Source organism: Schistocerca americana, chromosome 11 (genome assembly GCF_021461395.2).
Source record: "Schistocerca americana isolate TAMUIC-IGC-003095 chromosome 11, iqSchAmer2.1, whole genome shotgun sequence".
NCBI classification, from domain to species: Eukaryota; Metazoa; Arthropoda; class Insecta; order Orthoptera; family Acrididae; genus Schistocerca; species Schistocerca americana.
In genome coordinates, this window is record NC_060129.1 from 175,457,340 (window position 1) to 175,479,021 (window position 21,682).

The 21,682-nt window shown below is 42.8% G+C and overlaps 1 protein-coding gene and 1 non-coding gene across 2 annotated transcripts in view; one reads left to right on the forward strand and one right to left on the reverse strand.

Moving 5' to 3' along the window:
• LOC124554135 (coiled-coil domain-containing protein AGAP005037-like) overlaps positions 1-21,682 on the reverse strand; it is a 252,543-nt gene that overhangs the window by 189,894 nt on the left and 40,967 nt on the right. The window lies entirely within an intron of this gene.
• Positions 10,888-10,962, forward strand: Trnat-ugu. Its single transcript has one exon. It is a non-coding gene; the product is annotated as a tRNA-Thr (tRNA).

Consider the following 21,682-nt stretch of genomic DNA (forward strand, 5'->3'; position numbering starts at 1 on the left):
AAAACTTAATTTAAGAATTAAATTGAAAGATAAATAACTTCAGTAGTTTCATCAGAACATGTTTTTTAATAACACCTTCCGGTGCGAGATTGTATGTTATTTTTTGTATAGCATGAATTGCATCTGTTGCACTGAGGCCCTTGACAACACCACTCCTGTGTAAATGTTGTACCACTACATCCTTCTTTTTAACAACTCTCAAATGCTGTTCAAACTGTAACAGATTTTATTAAATGTGTCACATACTTGCTTCAACAAATCAATAGTTAAAAACAGTCGAACTTATGAGTTGTTGTGCACTCTAAACAAAATCATTAAAAATTGCACCTAGATGAGGGAAGTAGACAAGTTCCAAAGAGTGCAAGCAATGTATTGCACCTAGATGAGGGAAGTAGACAAGTTCCAAAGAGTGCAAGCAATGTGTTTCAAACTGTGATTGGTGTTGCCCAAAAGGCGGCTGATAACACTGGTTGGTCCAATATTGGTTACGGATTTTGCAAATATTTTAAATTAATGGCTCAGGTGACTCACCTTGTAAGTTACTTATAAATGTAATACCTAGCTTGTGTTCTGACAGGATTTATAAGTTATTTGATATACACTAACATACCACATAAATTACAAGTCAATGCAGTTAAGTAAGAATCCACCCACTGCCAACAACTGCAAAAGCCTTATTTCCCATTCCACTCCCTCCCTCTTTTCTGTGTTCTTGGTGCTGGATAATATTATACTAATCTAACACAATGCAATTATTGTCCAAGTTTGTTTATAAGAGTTCATATCACATTACCTCCTTGTTTTGTTCATCTTTTGTAAGAGGACTCTGTCCCCAATGTGCAAAACTACTTATAATTCACATTTGACTCGTAGAAATATGTACAAAAAACTTTTTACTCTTAGTGATACAAATTAATATCATATTGAATTAAAAACATACTTTAAATTATAGCACTCCAACAGAGATTCTTTCTTTTTAAACTTTGTCTTCTAAGACTTGGTAGTGAGCAGAGATAACCATATAGCTAAAATGTTGAGCAGTAGACAGGCATTTAAATAGGACTGAAATTGATAATTTCAGTATTATTTATGTACCTGTCGACTGCTTAATGGCTCAGCTGTATGGTAAGTGGTTACCTTTACTCCTTCCATTTTTGATATTCTCCCCAGAACTTCCGTCATATTAATGAGACTACGTAGTATGTTTAGCTACCATGTGGTATCGCATTATGTAAGATTTTCTATTGATATTTTGAAATTTTGTTAGGAAAGCTGATTGCTTGTGCTTGTTTGGTTTTGATTTTATCTTTGTTATTACAGTTTTTATCATTAGTTAGTTTTAGCAAGTATTTTAATGCATTTATACAGAGACTGAAAGAAACTTTTAGCTTTTGGCATAGGATAATAAAACAATGCTTAATATAAATGCATCAGCTCTTTCTTGTTTATTTGTTGTAGTATACAGTACAAACACTATATAATAATAAATGTGTGCTTATTATTACATTTAGATTATACAAACTTAGACATAATGTGATTTAAATTTTAATTACTGTGATATTCCTTATCTCGCTGTAACTATTTTGACTAATCTACAAATGCATTCCTACAGCTCACATTCTCTTGCATTTCAAAACTATTTGCATGTATTTATTTACTGATTTTTTATTTATTTCTCTTTCCATGCCTCTACTGCACCTAAGAACATGCAGGTAAGTCACTTCAGACTATGACAATACCATTGGCCATGTGATATATTGCCTAACAAAGAATTATGCTAACCTACCCTTGCATCAACAGCCTGAACCAACAGTGTTATGCTGATGCTCTGGTGAACTGCACAAATGGCAAATGAAAAATTTGTTTATCAGTTGATATGGAGCCACTATTTTCTCAGAGCTGTGCTGGAAACCAGACTTGAAGAGCTAGATTCTGAAATCTAATGTTGGTACACAGGTAGGCTAAAAGCAGAGTAACTACAAGATACAGCACTACACATGCATTTGATTAGAGCTAGCAAGATGGTCATCAGGAAACTGGAAACAGTGGAGCAAAGAGAGAAGGTTTCAGGTATGATTAGGAACAGATCAGTCATTTGCTTATGAGCGTGATATCTTCTGTGAGGGTGTGACTGTTATGGCAGCAGACTGTCATACATACACTTGACTTTTTTCAGGTTTGGAGGCACTCTAGAGGTGTGATGTGCAATTCTGAAGGTTACGGATACACTTATCTGTGAAAGCTAGTAGTGGAATATTGGCAGTAGATTTTTATTTATGAATGGCAAGGTATTTAGACATTGGAATTAGTGGTCAACTGTGTACTTTACAGTAACTGTTTCTGCACCTTCTGTTTGAGGGAGATGGATTTGTAAGTATTTTGCAAAAATTCTCTTGTGGAAAGGTTGCCACAGAAACGTAATTGCCTATGCTTTCTGGTGGACAGATGTCTGGAAACAGCAATGACACTATGTTGCACATTTTGCTCCTCCGTAGTTGAACTTGGTTGCTTTCTGAGACAGGGGTGCTTCAACCATTGTAACCTCCTATTTGCTTTAAAAAATGGCAAATCCAGAACATTTTCACTACTGACCTGCAAAATAGACCCTATCCTGAGAAAATCTAATCTTCAATGTACAATGATAATGCTGCATCTATTTTTATGTTAATTGTTCACTCTCCTACAACTCAGCATCTTGTTCTCCAGTCTTTATTTCTGAACAGTCATTATGGAAAAAATTGTAATTGTTAATAGCAAACATTGTAGAGCAATTAGTGAAAAACTAATTTTAGGTGTGTCAAAAATCTTTGTACTGAAAATATCACTTGAGAGCCTGATGATTCATGAAAAAGGTACAGTAAAGTTTCTAGAATGTGAGTAAATAAGACAGGCAAACTGACAAGTTATGCCAGTTAAGAATTACCATCATGTGTTTAGCAAGAGAAAACAGATGAGTCTTGTAATCAAAAGTTCGGTTATCAGCTGTGACAAGAAGATATTTAACGTTAACATTGCTTTCTCATATCTTTTGAGGGAAATGGTTGAGCCCAAATCTAATGAAATGGTCCAAACGGATTGATTTGTTTGATTTATTTGCTATTGCTACACTATGTGATCAAAAATATCCAGACACCTGGCTGAAAATGACTTAGAAGTTCGTGGCACCCTCCATCGGTAATGCTGAAATTCAGTATGGTGTTGTCCCACCCTTAGCCTTGATGACAGCTTCCACTCTTGCAGGCATATGTTCAATCAGGTGCTGGAAGGTTTCTTGGGGAATGACAGCCCATTCTTTACGGAGTGATGCACTGAGGAAAGGTATCGATGGCAGTCAGTGAGATCTGGCATGAAGTCGGCGTTCCAAAATATCCCAAAGGTGTTCTACAGGATTCAGGTCAGGACTCCGTGCAGGCCAGTCCATTACAGGGATGTTATTGTCATGTAACCACTCTGACACAGGCCATGCATTATGACCAGGTGCTCAATCATGTTGAAAGATTCAACCACCATCCCCGAATTGCTCTTCAACGGTGGGAAGCAAGAAGGTGCTTAAAACATCAATGTAGGCCTGCGCTGTCATAGTGCCACACAAAACAATGAGGGGTGCAAGCCCTTCCATGAAAAACACCATCACACTACCACCTCCGTATTTTACTGTTGGCACTACGCACACTGGCAGATGATGTTCAACAGGCGTTCACCTTACCCACACCTTACCATCGGCTTGCCACATTGTGTACCATGATTCGTCACTCCACACAATGTTTTTCCACTGTTCAATCGTCCAATGTTTACTTTCCTTACACCAAGCGAAGTGTCGTTTGGCATTTATTGGCGTGATGTGTGGCTTATGAGCAACTGCTCAACCATGAAATCCAAGTATTATCAACTCCCGCCTGTCATAGTACTTCCAGTGGATCCTGATGCAGTTTGGAATTCCTGTGTGATGGTCTGGATAGATGTCTGCCTGTCAGTCAACAACAAGGTCGGCCTGTACACTTTTGTGCTGTACGTGTCCCTTCACGTTTCCACTTCACTATCACATCGGAAACAGTGGACCTATGGATGTTTAAGAGTGTGGAAATCTCGCGTACAGACATATGACACAAGTGACACCCAATCACCTGAGCACGTTCGAAGTCTGTGAGTTCCATGCAGCGCTCCATTCTACTCTCATGACTGATGACTACTGAGGTCGCTGATATGGAGTACCTGGCAGTAGGTGGCAGCACAATGCACCTAATATGAAAAACTTATGTTTCTGGAGGTGTCCACATACTTTTGATCACATAGCTTATATCTATTGTCTTGTTTCCCAAAACTAAATTAGCACAGTTCTTGTGTAGAAGATGACTGATTGCAGCTTCTGTAGACGGGAACTGATTGAAAATTTAGGAGCAGTATGACATGAGCAATGAAGAGGACACTGTCCTCTTACATGAAATCTTGTTATCTTATGCCTAACCTTCAATTGGACTGCCACTTGTAACATGTGGAAGAAAAAATAAATCTTTCATAATGAGATTTCCCACATGCAGTAGCCCATAACAATAGGAGTATAATTAATCAGTACCAGTGACTAAAGTACTAGTACCATTTCCTAGTTTTACTACATGTCCAACTGGAAAAAGCATAACAAATCTCATACTACCCTAAGCTGTCAGATTTTGGGCTGAGATGTGGAATGGCCCGAGATTTGGAACATTTCCTGGCCAGTCATTCAAAATGTTTGATTGAAAACATTACTTCTCTATGCTCTTCTATTAAATGGGCACTGAGTGAAGTTGAAAAATTAATTTAGCCAGCTTGTAGTGCCTCATGTCACTGTATTCTTGATTAAAAATTGATACAGATATGGGCTTAACTCAATGCCAGTGTCAAGGTTGTGACTGTTCAGTTTCTCCTGGTGTAGATGATGAAAAATTAGTTCTCAGGTTTATTGGCAGAGCTCCCTGACAAACTATCACAATATTTTGGCAAATAAGAAAATTGTCATCAGTGTATGTGACATCAAGATCGGAATGTACACTCGTCAACAAAGTTCTCATCATAAATTTTGTCATTTACTTTGTTCCAGAACTGTTCAGTCAAGGAAGACTAAAAGTTTAAGGTATTAAGATGAAGCCCATCCAGAAGAAAATCTCATGTTTGTTAGGCTATTGTTGATTATTAGTGTGCAAAGGATGTTTTGTTGTGTGTATCACAGTCCAGTACCAGATGTCAATAGAGTAGCAGTGTGACATCAGCAGTTCTTGATCAATGGAAACATGTAAAACACATGAGGAAGACAGTTTGCCGCTAATGATCAGGTAAAAGGCTCCCACCTGCAGACTCTAAGGAAGTCAGTTTGATAGGCTGCATTGGAACTTCAGTGCCTTAAACATTAGTGTGTTATGTCACAAAACGCAGCTGTGGCTGACTGTTTACAAAATGCAGGTTCTGCAGGATGTGCTGAATGCGGGTCCTGCAGAATCTGCTGCCAATTGACAAGCCACAGTGATACAACCCCGCATACGGTGTATCACCTGGAATGAAACATTGTAGCCTCTGACAAGGGACTCTTAGTAGTAATAACTTCCTTATCTAGGTTTCAAGGCATCCATGTTACACTCAGAAACAAATGTGGGACAGCAGCAACAGAGAAGGCCAACAAGCTGTGAACACTGACAGTACATGCCTTACCTCATAGATAGGGCCCATTCCATTGTAAGAATCACATAGCTACATCATTTAAGTGTATTGCTTTGCACCAATTCAGATTCCAACATGTCTTTAATGACGACACTTGTCTTTCATGAGATTCAAGTGTTCGCAAGTCAGCATTTTCTACGTATTTTGCACTGCTAAGTTGCAAAGAATTGTGCCACGAAGTCAGGAGTTCACAGTTTTGTACTTTCCTCCCCCTGCCCCCCCCCCCCCCCGTCCCCCTCCCCCTCCCCGTATATATTTTTCTGTGAACTGTCTGTTTTATATGCCTGCATATGACACAGTGTATTTAATACAATGGTACATAGTAAGGGATCTTCTTGACCCAAATTGTGTAACTGGTTAACTGTACCCACATAATTGTATTGTTAATTTTGAAAAACTTTTAGTCTTTCAGTATGCTTTTCTGAGATGTTTGAATATGGTTTCATGGATAAAACTAAACAGTAATGCAAAATTGTTATATACGTGCTACTGAAAATGGCTGTTCAGTCAAAACTGTTTTAGCCACTGTAATAAACCTTAATACTAAAAAATGTTAAATATTCAGTCAGCTAAGTAATAATGTTGTTCTTCCAAAACATAAAAAAAATGTTGTGGCTGAAAACCCACATGCAATCAAAATGATCTGTAGAGATATTTTGCACTCTCTAACAGGTGACTCAAATACACCCCCATCTTTTTGTAGCCTCCACAATATATGAAACTGGATAATCCTCATAATTAAAGGAGTATAAGATTTGTTGTCATTTCAGCTGGATTTAAGGTAGTGGTGCCTGAAGATACAGTCATGTGGTTCAGGAATGTACTCTTTTTTTAATGTAAAATCGTCATAAAAATTTTAATTATCCCCTAGAAAAAATAATGTTGTGTACTTATTTGTTTGTTTGTATGTAGGTGGATAACAGCAGCCCTGTTACACACTGAAAACCCACATCACAATATAGCACAACGCTAGAGGAGCCGAAACAAAATTTGTAGCCCATTCATAAAATGGTATTTTGTGTTAGTAACAGCCTGAATGCCGTAGCTGTCAGGCCAATCAAGACCGTTAAAGAAATCATTTGACACAGCTGCTATAATCTAGTGCTTCTGAAAACAAATTACCATTTTAGAACAGACTGTGGCATTTGTTTTGGTCAGGTGCTGATCCAGGAAGGGAGAGGGGGGCCGGACTATGACCTTTCCTTTTACACCTACAAAGTACCATTTTAGTAGAAGTGTTTATATTTTTATATACCACTGATAAGCCAAAATATTATGACCACCGCGCTCACCGCCATGTTGAATGCCGCCTGGTGGGGTTGGAGACATGCGATGTGGTAACAAAAGTATGTCAGCGGAGCAGACACGGACAGGGGACCACCCTAGTGGGCTGCAAATGTGGAAATCCATTGAGATTTTATTTATTTATTCATATGGCTAGCCCCCCTCCTCCGTCAGGCAGACCGTTCGCCGGGTGCCGGTCTTTCAATTTGACGCCACTTCGGCGACCTACAGTTGATGAGGGTGATAAGATGATGATGAGGACAGCACAACACCCAGTCCCTGGCTGGAGAAAATTCCCCGACCCAGCCGGAAATCAAACCCAGGCCCAGAGGATTCACAATCTGTCATGCTGACCATTCAGCTACCGGGGGGCAGACATCCACTGAGATAAGCAACTTTGATAAAGGACAGATTATTACTAGGCAGAGCCAGCGAACGAGTATCTCGAAAACTGCGAAGCTGGTCGAATGTTCACACGCTACTGTCATGAGCTTCTACGGAAAGAGGTAGAAGGACAGTGCAACCACCACCAGGTGCTAAATGGTTCGACGTCCACGGCGCTTCACAGAACGTCGGGTTCGGAGGCTTGTCTGCTCTGTAAAGTAGTATAGATGGTGACCCATGGCATCTCTGCTGAAAGAGCACAATGCTGGTGCACATATAGGTGGACATTGTTCATCGTACATTGTTGAATTGGAGCTCCACAGAAGATTACCTGTACTTGTCCACATGTTGATACAAACGTCGTCAGTTACGACTGCAGTTGGCATGGGACCATCGGGATCGGATCGTCGATCAATGTAAACGTGTTGACTCTTCGGTTGAATCACATTTTTGCTACACTACGTCGATGGTCGTCTACACAAACGCCATCATCAAGGTGAACGGTGGCTCGAAACGTGCAGCGCACCATGGACGCAGACTGGTGGGAGCAGTATTATGCTATGGGAAACATTCTCATCCGCTTGCACGGGACCTGTGGTAGTAATAAAAGACACGCTGATAGCTGCAAACCACGTGCATCCCTTCATGCTCGATGTCTTCCCCAATGGCGATGGCATTTTTCAGCAATACAACTGTCCTTGTCTCGTTGCCAGAACTGTGCTACAGTGGTTTGAGGAGCATTACAGTGTACTCGTGTTGATATCTCGGTAACTAAATTCGCCTGTGAAACCCATTTGGGTTGCTATCGGCCACCATCACCGCATACGCAAATCAGTGGCCAGTTATTTACGCGAGTTACATGACCTGCTCGTAGACATCTAATGCCATATACCTACACAAACTTACCATCAAACTGTCGGATCCATGATACGCAGAATCAGTGGTGTGTTTTGTTTCAAAGATGGACAAGCAAGCTATTAAGCAGGTGGTCACAATGTTCTGGCTCATCAGTGTATATTATGAGGGGTGTTCAAAAAGAAACGAGCCAGAGTCTGGAACGCGCAAACCAGTGACAGGAGGGTAATATCGTGGCGTGTGTAACAAGGTGTGGTTCCGACCAGAACGTGGAAGTTCGCGACCGGTCGCTAGAGGGCATGCGTGCACGTCACATGACTATACAGAGCTGACAGCAGCATGCATCAATCATCCAACGCTGCCAGTCGCATTGCAAAGAGTGACATGGAGGCATCAAAAGAAGAGCAAAGAGGTGTTGTTCGTTTTCTGACAGCGGAAGGAGTGTGAGGAACAGGCATTAATCGACGAATGTCGCAAGTGGATAGTGAACACTGCATGTCCCTTGCAAGGGTCAAGGCGTGGAACAAGCGCTTCAGGGAAGGACGGGTGTCGTTAGCCAATGATGCATAGCCTGGAACACCACAGTGTGCATTATCGATGACATCATGCAGCTGGCGGATGCACTCATTACCCGGGACTGCCGAGTGACAGTGAAGGCCGTAGCCGCCGTCGTCGGATTGAGTGTCACAAATGTTCACACCATCGTGAAGGAACGGCTGCATGTGCGCAAAGTGTGTGACCAGTGGGTGCCCCACAGTCTTCAACCACACCAGGAAGCATGTCGAATGGCCCACTGTCTTGCTCATCTGCACTGCTATGCTCGGGAAGGGAGTGCATTCCTGGCACGAGTGGTGGCTGGAGACAAGTCACGGTGTCATCACTTCGAACCAGAATCAAAACGACAAAGTGTCCAGTGGAAGCATTCAGGGTCACCACCACAAAAAAAATGCCAAGGCCATCCACACGAGTGCAGGAAAGGTTATGCTGACGTTCCTCTTTGACCAAGATGCCCCCCTTCTGATTCACTTCCTGCAGTGCTGATAACAGTGAATGCCCAGCGTTACTCGCAAACCTTGACCACCCTTCGCCAAGTGGTCAAATCAAAACGACCAGGCAATCTCAGCCGTGGGGTCATTCTGCTCCATGATAATGCAAAGTCTCATACAACCAATGCAGTAGCGGCACTCCTGCAGAAATTCAAATGGGAAGTTGTCAGCCACCGCCTCATACAGTCCAGACCGCTCTCTCCCTGTGATTACGCCATTTTTGGTCCCCTTAAAAAGGCTCTGAGGGCCAAACGATTCACCTCGGACGACGACGTGCAGCTGTACTTGCGGAACTGGTTGACATCGCAGCACTGGGAATTTTATGAGACAGCCATTCACTGCCTTGTGTCACAGTGGGACAAGTGTCTCAACAGCCAGGGTCAGTACTTCTATAATACAGGTACTGGTTTCTGTAATTATGTTCCTGCCTCGTTTCTTTTTGAATGTCCCTTATAATTTCCATATTTCACTGCTAACTTTCTGAGAATTTAAGCATGTGAAAACCAAGAGTTTTGAAAATGGCACAAAATTCTAGAACTTGACACGTTACGGTTAACACATGACAATTTTCAGCATGTGCTTGTGTCAATGAGCTTGCCCTCTCGTGACACAATCAAAATGGGCAGGAGGAAACGAATGGCACTTAATGGCATGAGACGGTATGCGATGTTACTGCAGTAATTATGAAACTGGGTCAAATTTACGAAGAATAGAGCCCACTTACCGGTATGAAATTGCAACCCCTCAGGTCTGGATGCATGCCGTGGTTCGGTTGGGAAGGGTGTCATAAACCAATTCTGCCCTCTCCTGAGGCAAACTGGATCACAGTTGTTGTAGCTGGTCCCTGACAACCTGTTTACTGGCACTGGAATGGAGTTTGTCACAGCTCTTCCCACACGTTTTGTCAGGGACAGAACTGTGAATTTTGCTGGCCACTGCGATAGCTCAGCATCACACAGACCGTCCATAGACACATATGCAGTATGTGGATGAGCATTATCCTGTTGGAAAATGGCACCACAATACTATTGCATGAGTGGTAACACATGAGGACCTAGGATGTCTGTGTCATGCTGTTAGAGATCCCTCATTGACTGCCAACCATGACGCAAGTAATACCCAATGACGCTAGGAGAAACATCACTTGTGCCTCACCAAAACATTTTAAGCAAGGGGCTTCTCCCCGAGTCGCCGTAACATGCTCATCAGAGGTGGTATAGGACCGCGATTCGTTTCTGAACAATGCATCGCCATTCATCAGCAGCCCATGTTTCTTGGTAACAGCACCACGCCAAACACAGTCGTTTGCAGCTAGGGTGTCCATTTAATTATCATTTCATTCTAGCAAAGCTGCATAGTCATCAGCGGTATCTGTTCATTCGGGTACTGATACTACCGTCATATTTAGTTAAAATATGGTTTCCAGGCCATTGACCTTCTTGTGCGAATGCACTCGCTATGCCCGAACTCGTACGGGACTTGGTAGATTAATCTGCCACGAGTAATGAGTATGACGGGCAAACATCTATTAGGCGCACTACGAACGTAGTGGTGTGAACATGTTGGGAGTTTGGGTCTCACGGGGAGCGTGCCAGGGATAAGTCCCTGCAGACGCACTATCCTCTGTGCCCGCGGTGGCTCAGATGGATAGAGCATCTGCCATGTAAGCAAGAGATCCCGGGTTCGAGTCCCGGTCGGGGCACACATTTTCAACATGTCCCCAATGAAGTATATGAACGCCTGTTTGCAGATAGGGTGTCCATTTAATAATCATTACAGTCGTTTGTGTTATGGTGTTAATGGCAGCCCACGCGTGAGGCAGTAATTTCGTAGTCTGGTTGCTATTAGTCTCTGGTCATTGGTTGGGATGACACAGAATGTTGTAGAGTCCGTTACTTGTTCTCGGGTGGCAGGCGCGGACATCAGTTGGTGTACAATATGAGGATCCTCCACTGTGGTGTTCAGACGAGATCGACCGCAATCTTGACAAGGAATATGCCTGCTCTCACATCCCACGCAGTGCAACATCAGGCTACTGTCACAATATTTGACGCTGCTCACGCTCCTTATATACCCTACCTGGCGTGGCAACAACACTAAATCCGAACAACATAAATGCTCTCTGGTGGCCTGTCATGAAGAATTGAAGTTCAAATCATTGACATACCCGCTGATGTTGTGTACGTGTACAAAGTTACAGTCACATCCGACCACGTCTTTGGGTGCTTCACTTTTTTTTGACAATCTGTGTATATTCGAGGGGTGAGAGGGAGGGGGGGAGGGTGAGAAACAGTAACAAACTGTGAATCCCAGAACAGAGCCTGGATTCACTCCTGAATCTAGCGGCGTGCTACCATACTGTGGCGGGGGTCTTCAGTGTGCACCAGACCTGTAGACATGTACCTACAAACGAGCAAACGAAAATAACTACGTAACTTTATTGTTTGCGGTGGTAGTTAAAGCTTCGTACTAGTTTCGTGTATTGGGATGTGCTGGGTTCTCCTCTATCAGAACAACAGGAAGACAGCCATTTCTTATGAGCAGAGCAGGACGCGTCATGTCTCAAATCAGTAAACTAGTACTTTATGCTCTACGTACACTCATACTATATGTTTTTGTATTCGCATTTTTTGCTTGGTGGGAAGCTTATACGTTGAAGCATGTTGCCATTAATTTAAGCAAATTTACTAAATACTATGACAGGTAAGCGCTCTTTGTAAAACCTGCTAATAAAAAAAAAGTTATAATACTCATCGTCGTTTTAGTAGGGCTTCGGGATGATGGTGCGTGGAGGGAGGGCCGTGGAAGGGTAAATCGTAGAGGTGAGAGCAGTTAGTATCCCCTGCTACGGCATGCTGAGCAAGGCAGCTACGGGCGGATGCAGTCCCTCGCCACTACTGAGGGGGCGTGGTTATGGATATGGTTGTGGTTACCGAGTGGCATCGTAGGGGACGACGGCAGCGGCCGGGGGCGGAGGCGGGAACGGCCCCCGGGGGGCGGCACCCGGCGGGCCGCCCCCTCTGCCCCCGGCGGCGGACAGCTTCACGCCGTACAGGCTGTACGAATCATCCAGCAGCTCCGTGTCGCTGCAAAACACACCACACACTCGCTGCTACAGCTGTCAACGAGTTACCACGTGTCGAGACTGGCTGCAAACCCACTGACGAGACCACTGTTTACCATCATTTTATACGTCTTTCGTCGTTCCTTAGTCGCTAAAGAGTCCTGTCCCATTGTTGTATGACAAACGTCGACGGATAGGTTCAGCCATCTGATCGGAAGGTTTGCTTCTATGGATGGTCGATTATGAGTAAGGATCGATTAATGACCTTATCAGATATTTACGCCTAAACGAATCGATTAATCATATCTCAACAATCGATTACTCGATTAATTGAAACTTCCTGGCAGATTAAAACTGTGTGCCCGACCGAGACTCGAACTCGGGACCTTTGCCTTTCGCGGGGCAAGTGCTCTACCACTGAGCTACCGAAGCACGACTCACGCCCGGTCCTCACGGCTTTACTTCTGCCAGTACCTCGTCTCCTACCTTCCAAACTTCACAGAAGCTCTCCTGCGAACCTTGCAGGACTAGCACTCCTGAAAGAAAGAATACGGCGGAGACATGGCTTAGCCACAGCCTGGGGGATGTTTCCAGAATGAGATTTTCACTCTGCAGCGGTGTGTGCGCTAATATGAAACTTCCTGGGAGATTAAAACTGTGTGCCCGACCGAGACTCGAACTCGGGACCTTTGCCTTTCTACCAGTGGTAGAGCACTTGCCCGCGAAAGGCAAAGGTCCCGAGTTCGAGTCTCGGTCGGGCACACAGTTTTACTCTGCCAGGAAGTTTCATATCAGCGCACACACCGCTGCAGAGAGAAAATCTCATTCTGGATACTCGATTAATTGTTAAGTTATGTCTCTATTTTTAGATATAGAAAGCATTTCCCTAAATAGCTGTGTCCTTTAACTTTCCTGATAAGAAATAACGTTCACTTATATTATTCAAGTACTGATAATTCGGGGGTTTGCGCGCCTCGTACCGATCGAAAGCTGGGGTATAATTTACGGCAGAAGTATCGAGGTTTAGTAAAAGAACACCACGGAGACATTCACGTTCAAACTCACTTGTTACGTTATGTATTTCCGAATTGGCGCACAAACACCACAAGACTTCGCCTGCTACTCAAGATTACTCGTTGATCTTCGCCAATGTTGGCAGCAATCGTAAACAAAACACATCGACACTAAATGTCCTGTGCCGACGTTATGATGAGTGCTAGGGAATGGCCCGACATCTTTCCGCAATCAAGCTATAAACAAAAGAGGAAAAACTGAAAGAATTAATCGTAAGAATAATCCATTGTGAAAAATTAATTGACGTGAAACCAACATCGGTAATCCGCAATCGGTACCAGAATAATTACTATTTAATTGCAATCAATTGCCTATCTGTGTTTATTTCCTCTGTGCACCATAGCCTTTTTTCACTTTGTTTGTGATAGCTACATCGTTAAGTTTATCTGTCGAGTGTCCATAGTTATAACGATGATCTGAAATGAGGTGAGTGAACACATGTAATTCAAAGACACTATTCTGTTATATAGTTTCATATGGAAACGACTGGTTGCTTAGACGAAGGTCCGAAGATTATAAAATATTGTTCGAAACTAATCGTATCATCAATAAATGTACAAGTGAGATGGTAAGAAAAGAATAAGTCTTAAATTTCAACATGTTTGCGGAACTTCTTGCGGCGAATATAACTGAAATGGTGGTAGTTCAAAGTTAATTGCTTTTTTTTAAACACAGAGCGGTGTAAACAGTAACAAATGTCAATAAGATTTTTGTGACGCCGCGTTGTAAATCACCTCCCACTCCTCGTCAGTCACGTCTTATTATCAAGTTAGCGGCTGTAGTTAGCACTTTCCCCCTCCCCCTTTCCAAAAAAAAAAAGTGCAACGTAATTTATGGATGCTTCGATTACAGTTAATGCTAATTTCAAATGTACAGTTTAATATAATTTCCTTATAATGAAAACAGCCAAATGATTATTTTCTGTTCCAACGAAACTTATGAGAATTTAACTCTTGGAATTAAACTGAATACTAAACGTCAAAGTTTTCAAACTATTTTAACATCTTGAGTTTTCATTTTCGAAAATAAGTGGAAGAATTCTAGGGGTTATGTTACAAAGTACGCATGATTTTTTAAAATATATGTTTCAAGAAGTTAAACCCGTTGCCAGAATTCCCATAGCAAAAGGCATATGGAAGCAAACTGAAATAAGTATACACGAAATAACTTTTACGAAAACACTAGAGTGTGCTAGCGACATGAATCAGTCTGCATCATGAAATGGCAGGTTTTATTCTCGGATGTGGTGTTCGAATACTCGACGTCAGTTCTCGAGTATACGTTCGAATCGAGAACTTCCGAGTTCTTGGACGGTCTGACACTATAGTATAGCATTAATGACAGCTATTCGCTGAAGGTTCCTTCGATTCGAATAAATTGTTTAATCTGGTGTCAAATGCGACGGTTCACGTGCAACACACATTTATACAAGTGATCGATCTGTGACGGACGTGACATGGAATCACACTCCTGGAGACATCAGACAGATACCAATTAACACTACCTCTGGCCTTGATAAAGATGCCAATTCGGCGAAGAGAGTCCATAAGTTTCCTCAGGCAGATGAAGACATTCCCTCATGATTGGATCCTGAAGAGCTACAAAGCATCGGAGACGTTGATTGCTTCATTTCATCCGCTGTTCCAAATAGTTCCAGACTTTTATCTATGGGGCTGAGATATGATGAGTTAGGGGGGTAGTCGAGGTGCCAGGAACGTATGAGTGCCGCCCCGTGAACATGCCTTGGGAAAGACGAGCGCCTGCAGCATATCACCATGAAGACGTAAAAGAAAGGTCGGCGAGAATGTTCAAAGAAACATCCTGGTTCGCATTCACGATAACGAGGGGAACCGAGTCACGGTATGAAAAACACGTAAAAAATATCAAGGAACCATCTCCATCGGTTTAAATGCCTCAGTGGGGGCCGTCGGTGACAGAGAGCCTTACATCCTTTGAAAGGAGGCACAATAGCGGCTTGTCAGATTACACTACTCGCCTTCCACTCAGCCACTGTCCAGATTCGACATTGTTTGGTCCACTAGAGATATCAACTTTTATTTGCCGCAGTGAGCAATAAGCTTTTATGAGGTACCCAACTCTAAATGTCCATAGTAATCGGCGAAAACTGCTATAATGATTCATGTCGCTAGCACACTCGAGTGTTTTCGTAAAAGTTATTTAGTGTATACTTATTTCAGTTTGCTTCCATATGCCTTTTACTATGGGAATTCCGGCAACGGGTTTAACTTATTGAAACATATATTTTAAAAAATCATGCGTACTTTATAACATAGCCCCTAGAATTCTACCACTAATTTTCGCAAATGCGTATGAAAACTCAATATGTTAAAATAGTTTTCAACAAGTCCTGATGAAAACTTTGACGTTTAGTATTCAGTTTACGAGGTGCATTCAAGTTCTAAGGCCTCAAATTTTTTTTTTCTCCGGACTGGAAAGAGAGAGAAACATGTGCATTGTTTTAAAATGAGGCCGCGTTCATTGTCAATACGTCCCAGAGATGGCACCACCGTACGGCAGATGGAATTTTACCGCCAGCGGCGAGAATGAGAACTGTTTTAAATACTTAAAATGGCGACGTTTTCCTTACTTGAACAGCGTGCTATCATTCGTTTTCTGAATTTGCGTGGTGTGAAACCAGTTGAAATTCATCGACAGTTGAAGCAGACATGTGGTGACGGCATTATGGATGTGTCGAAAGTGCGTTCGTGGGTGCGACAGTTTAATGAAGGCAGAACATCGTGTGACAACAAACCGAAACAACCTTGGGCTCGCACAATCCGGTCTGACGACACGATCGAGAGAGGGAGAGAATTGTTTTGGGGGATCGCCGAATGACTGTCGAACAGATCGCCTCCAGAGTTGGCATTTCTGTGGGTTCTGTGCACACAATCCTGCATGACGACCTGAAAATGCGAAAAGTGTCATCCAGGTGGGTGCCACGAATGCTGACGGACGACCACACGGCTGCCCGTGTGGCATGTTGCCGAGCAATGTTGACGTGCAACGACAGCACGAGTGGGACTTTCTTTTCGTCGGTTGTGACAATGGATGAGATGTGGATGCCATTTTTCAGTCCAGAAACAAAGCGCTAGGCAGCTCAATGGAAGCACACAGATTCACCGCCACCAAAAAAATTTCGGGTAACCGCCAGTGCTGAAAAAATGATGGTGTCCATGTTCTGGGACAGCGAGGGCGTAATCCTTACCCATTGCGTTCTGAAGGGCACTATGGTAACATGTTTTGAAGAACAAATTCCTTCCTACACTGCAACAGAAACGTCCGGGAAGGGCTGCGCGTGTGCTGTTTCACCGAGACAACGCACCCGCACATCGAGCTAACGTTACGCAACAGTTTCTTCGTGATAACAACTTTGAAGTGATTCCTCATGCTCCCTACTCACCTGACCTGGCTCCTAGTGACTTTTGGCTTTTTCTAACAACGAAAGACACTCTCTGTGGCCGCACATTCACCAGCCGTGCTGCTATTGCCTCAGCGATTTTCCAGTGGTCAAAACAGACTCCTAAAGAAGCCTTCGCCGCTGCCATGGAATCACGGCGTCAGCGTTGTGAAAAATGTGTACGTCTGCAGGGCGATTACGTCGAGAAGTAACGCCAGTTTCATCGATTTCGGGTGATTAGTTAATTAGAAAAAAAATCGGAGGCCTTAGAACTTGAATGCACCTCGTAATTCTAAGAGCTAAATTCTCAAGTTCTGTTGTAACAGAAAATAATTATATGGCTGTTTTCATTATAAGGAAATTGTATTAAACTATACATTTGAAATTAGCATTAACTGTAATGGGAGCATCCATAAATTACGTTGCATTTTTATTTTGGAAAGGTGGAGGGGGAAAGTGGTAACCACAGCCGCTAACGTGATAATAAGACGTGACTGACGCGGCGTCACAAAAATCTTCATTGACATTTGTTATTGTTTACACCACTCTGTGTTTAAAAAAAGCAATAATCTTTGAACTACCACCATTTCAGTTATATTCGCCGCAAGAAGTTCCGCAAACATGTTGAAATTTAAGACTTATTCTTTTCTTACCATTTCACTTGTACATTTATTGATGATATGATTAGTTTCGAACAATATTTTATAATCTTCGGACCTTCGTCTAAGCAACCAGTCGTTTCCATATGAAACTATATATCAGAATACATGTCTTCACTTACCTCATTTCAGAACATCATTATTCAATAACAGCAGCAATTCGTGTCAACTTTTAAACCGATTGTCATTGACAAGGCTCGACATTCGTCTCCAGTCCCTGTGGGTTAGGATGTTTTTACGATCATTGTTATTACACCGTGTTACATGGGTGCCAGTGGAACATCATCCTTTGGAGACACGTTGGGCAGCCCGCGTTGATACTCCAACAAATCGGCCAACTGCATTGACGACATTGTCATGGGCGCGAGAATATCTCGTTTCTGTTATTTTGTTAATCTTCACGTCGACCATGTTACTGTGCTGATTTGGCACTGCAAACACACCACTGCAGTGCCTTGACTTATGACAACGGTGGAGTGTTACGTGACTTCCTGATACCAGCTCCAAACTATCTACAAAGAAGGTGACTAATACAGGGTGTTTCTTATTACAAAGTATTATTTCGTTCAAACTATCGATCGCTGCGCCTCGTCTCGGCTATTGGAGAAACGAAATCACAATCTAGTTTATATTGGCAACCGCTAGGTGTCGGTTGTCTTCTGTTTTGCTTGGTAACGGCCATAGTTTAAAATGGCTACTCCGCAGCAGGAATCATTTTGTGTTCTCGAGTTTTTGCGAAGTGCAATTACGTGATTACAGTGCAAATACGTTTCAGGTTTAGGTACCAAATTGATCCTCCGAATGGGTGGAACATTCGCAGATGGTATCGACAGTTTCTAGATACAAGATGTGTATGTAAAGGGAAGAGTTCTGGCCGCCATCGTGTTCCTGAAGAAAATGCAAGAATTCAAACTCCTCACCGACGTAGTCCTTCAAAATCAACTCGTCGTGCCAGTCGGGAGTTACAACTGCCTACAACAACAATTTTGCGTGTTTTAGGACGTCGGTTGGTTATGAAGCCGTACAAGTTACAGCTGTTACAAGCTCTGCGTCCTGATGACAAACGCAAACGTGTGGCACTTTATGACGAGATTCTTGATGCTATTGACTATAACACTTTCGCACAATGCGAAATTAGAGCGTATTTTGCTTCTTAATTTTCGACTTGCAGTTGGAGTGCGGGAATTACATTGTATATTAATTCACATAGGCACTATTTGTAAAAGGATACGCTTAGTTCAACGTTTTAACCACATTAATTTGTAGTATTTTTTTAACCACACGTTAATTTGCACGATACGTTCGAAACTGAAACACAGAGCTTCAGAACTACGTGTGACGGCAAAGAGTTTACGTGAATTACTGTGGCTATCACTTACTACATTTACACACACGCGACACAATTTACCGAAGACGAAAATAGAATTTCGGGTACCGTTTTCCGCAGTCGCTTCTTCATATTAAAGCCTGAATTACTTTTGCACATCCGGTCAAATATACGTTTTCCAATCGACTTAACTGTATTACACGAATGGCCTCCGGTATTCGGCTGTTCTGGTTTCCGATCTAATCAACACGGTATCTGTTTCTCTGTAGTTCAGTATGGAGTATGGATAACTTCCTCCTCGATCTAATATTTCTTCTTCTGTTTCGCTGCACAAAACAGTCACTCCGTCTTGTTGGCCGATATTTTTTAAAAAATAAAACGGAACAATGTAAACACGTTTCAAAAACGATAAAGCGTTTACATGGAAGCAAAAATCGGCTATGGATCATGAAATGCGATAGCTGAGACCGCATTTTTAAAATCGACAATGGTGTGTTTACATGGCGAACCAGAAGCGGTATTGGGTATCTGTTTTGGGAGCCCGAAGTGAGCGTAGTAAGTGACGTTCAGAGGAACTACACATACACAAAGATTTCATTAACTGCATTTTTAAGCACTAAAATGAAGTTTTCAAAACAGTCGCCTAATAAGTCGAGGTACTGTATGTTGAAACACAACAGGTTATGAAAGTAGTGGCATATAAGGTACAGAAAAAGTAAAAGTATGGAAACTGATGTAGACGAGTTATCGCTGAAACTAGTTCAGGGATAACAAAGCGTTTGCATTAAGGCGTGCCTACAAATCTTCCATTATTCTTCTACTGACACGAATCAATCAGAAGAGCTGAAATCCACAAAGTACACTGTTTTGTAACAGAAAAAGAATGTGTGTCATTTAATGTTTTCTTGCTTTGGTTGTGGGCCATAGTATCCGAGAGGAAACAGCACGAAACAAGAGGTAACCTAAAACCTCTAAAAACATTATTTTCTAATTAATTATTTTCCTGCTGCTCACAGTACGAAGCTATAATATTAAAAAGATGCATTGCAACGCTGTATCTCATTGTAACATTTATTTAAATTTTATACATCCCTCTAATGCAGTCCACAACAGCAGATAGACACCGAAAGATTGGAAAGCTCTTGTCATTAAACACAATATGGCGCCACAATAATTTTGGTCGGCTGTATCGAACGGGCATTTAAGATTTCAGTTTTAAAAAATGCTTGTAACGAGAAACAAATACGTTTTCGGTTGATCCTTGTTATTCCGTGGAACTCTCGAAGAGCAGTATTTATTTGGGGTTAATTCCGTTTACTCGTGGCAAACACGAAATTCCGGATACCTATCGAACTAGACAAAATGTGGCTGAGAACTATTAGTAGCGAGACCCTGTGTATCATAATTGATAGCGACAACTGACAGCGTTAAAATACCTGGTAACAGAAGCAAAATCGTTCTAGTAAAACGAGGTGTTAGCAAGGTAACTGCGAATGTGTGGTTACTATCCGCTAGAGATTTGTGTGTGAAATATTGACCTAGGTAGAACGAATGTATTTGAAATGTATACTTTTCGATCAAGTCTTCATTTAATTGCGCTCAAATTTCACCAGTTTCCCGTCTTTGGGGAATGTGGTATATCCATGATGGGCACATATTTCCTAATACAAGACGACATCTGAGGCGCCAAGATGGATAAGTCGAGCAGGGCCTGTACCTTGGCCTCCGAGATCAGCTGACCCCAATCCTCTGGGTTTTTCTGTTTCGGAACGTCTGAATTATTCAGGTGTATAGCACTGCCGCTTTTACGGTTGAAGACCTGGAGCAGCGAATTTTACAGTCTTGTCGAGATTGACGAGCAGGTGTTCGAGATAATTCGTAACTATCTGCGAGAACGAGTGCAGTACTGCATCCGAATGCGAGGATGACACACGGAACACCTTCTTTAACAGGGACGAGTGCACAGTAAATCATAATTGCTGAAGTATTGTTGTATTTCTTGTTGATGTAGACCATGGGGCAACGGCCTTGCCGCAGTGGATACACCGGTGCCCGTGAGATCACCGAAGTTAAGCGCTGTCGGGCGTGGTCGGCGCTTGGATGGGTGACCATCCAGTCTGCCGAGCATTGTTGGCAAGCGGGGTGAACTCAGCCCTTGTGAGGCAAACTGAGGAGCTACTTGACTGAGAAATAGCGGCTCCGGTCTCGGAAACAGACATACGGGCTGATCAAACCCAGGTACTGCCTCAGTAATACAAGGCATTAGGTGGCAAGTTGTTGGGGCATTCTGGAGCCATTCTCTTCTGCAACAGTTGATGTCAGACCCAGTAAGGCTGTCGAGAGCAAGAGGAGGGTATCTTGAACGAAGGCTCTTGGTACTCAGATCAGGTATATCCATGTGTACCGGTAGTTCAGGGTTTGGTTCGATCTTGTTGTATTCCCTGACCATGGCTGCTTCTCGTCGTATTTTTGGGGGTAATATATGACTCAAGGCAACGGCCTTGCCGCAGTGGATACACCGGTTCCCGCCATGCGCTGTTGCCATTTTTCGGGGTGCACTCAGCCTCGTGATGCCAATTGAGGAGCCACTCGACCGAATAGTAGCGGCTTCGGTCAAGAATACCATCATAACGACCGGGAGAGCGGTGTGCTGACCCCACGCCCCTCCTATCCACGTCCTCCACTGAGGATGACACGGCGGCCGGATGGTCCCGGTAGGCCACCCGTGGCCTGAAGACGGAGTTAATGTAGACCATGGGTGAAATTCGATCCTAGCTGGATGAGAACCTGATCGAAAAGTTTACAGATTTTTACTAATGAGAACGATTGTTCATATAGAAGTTACAGCAGGGTCCTAACCGCACATTGACGATTATCACG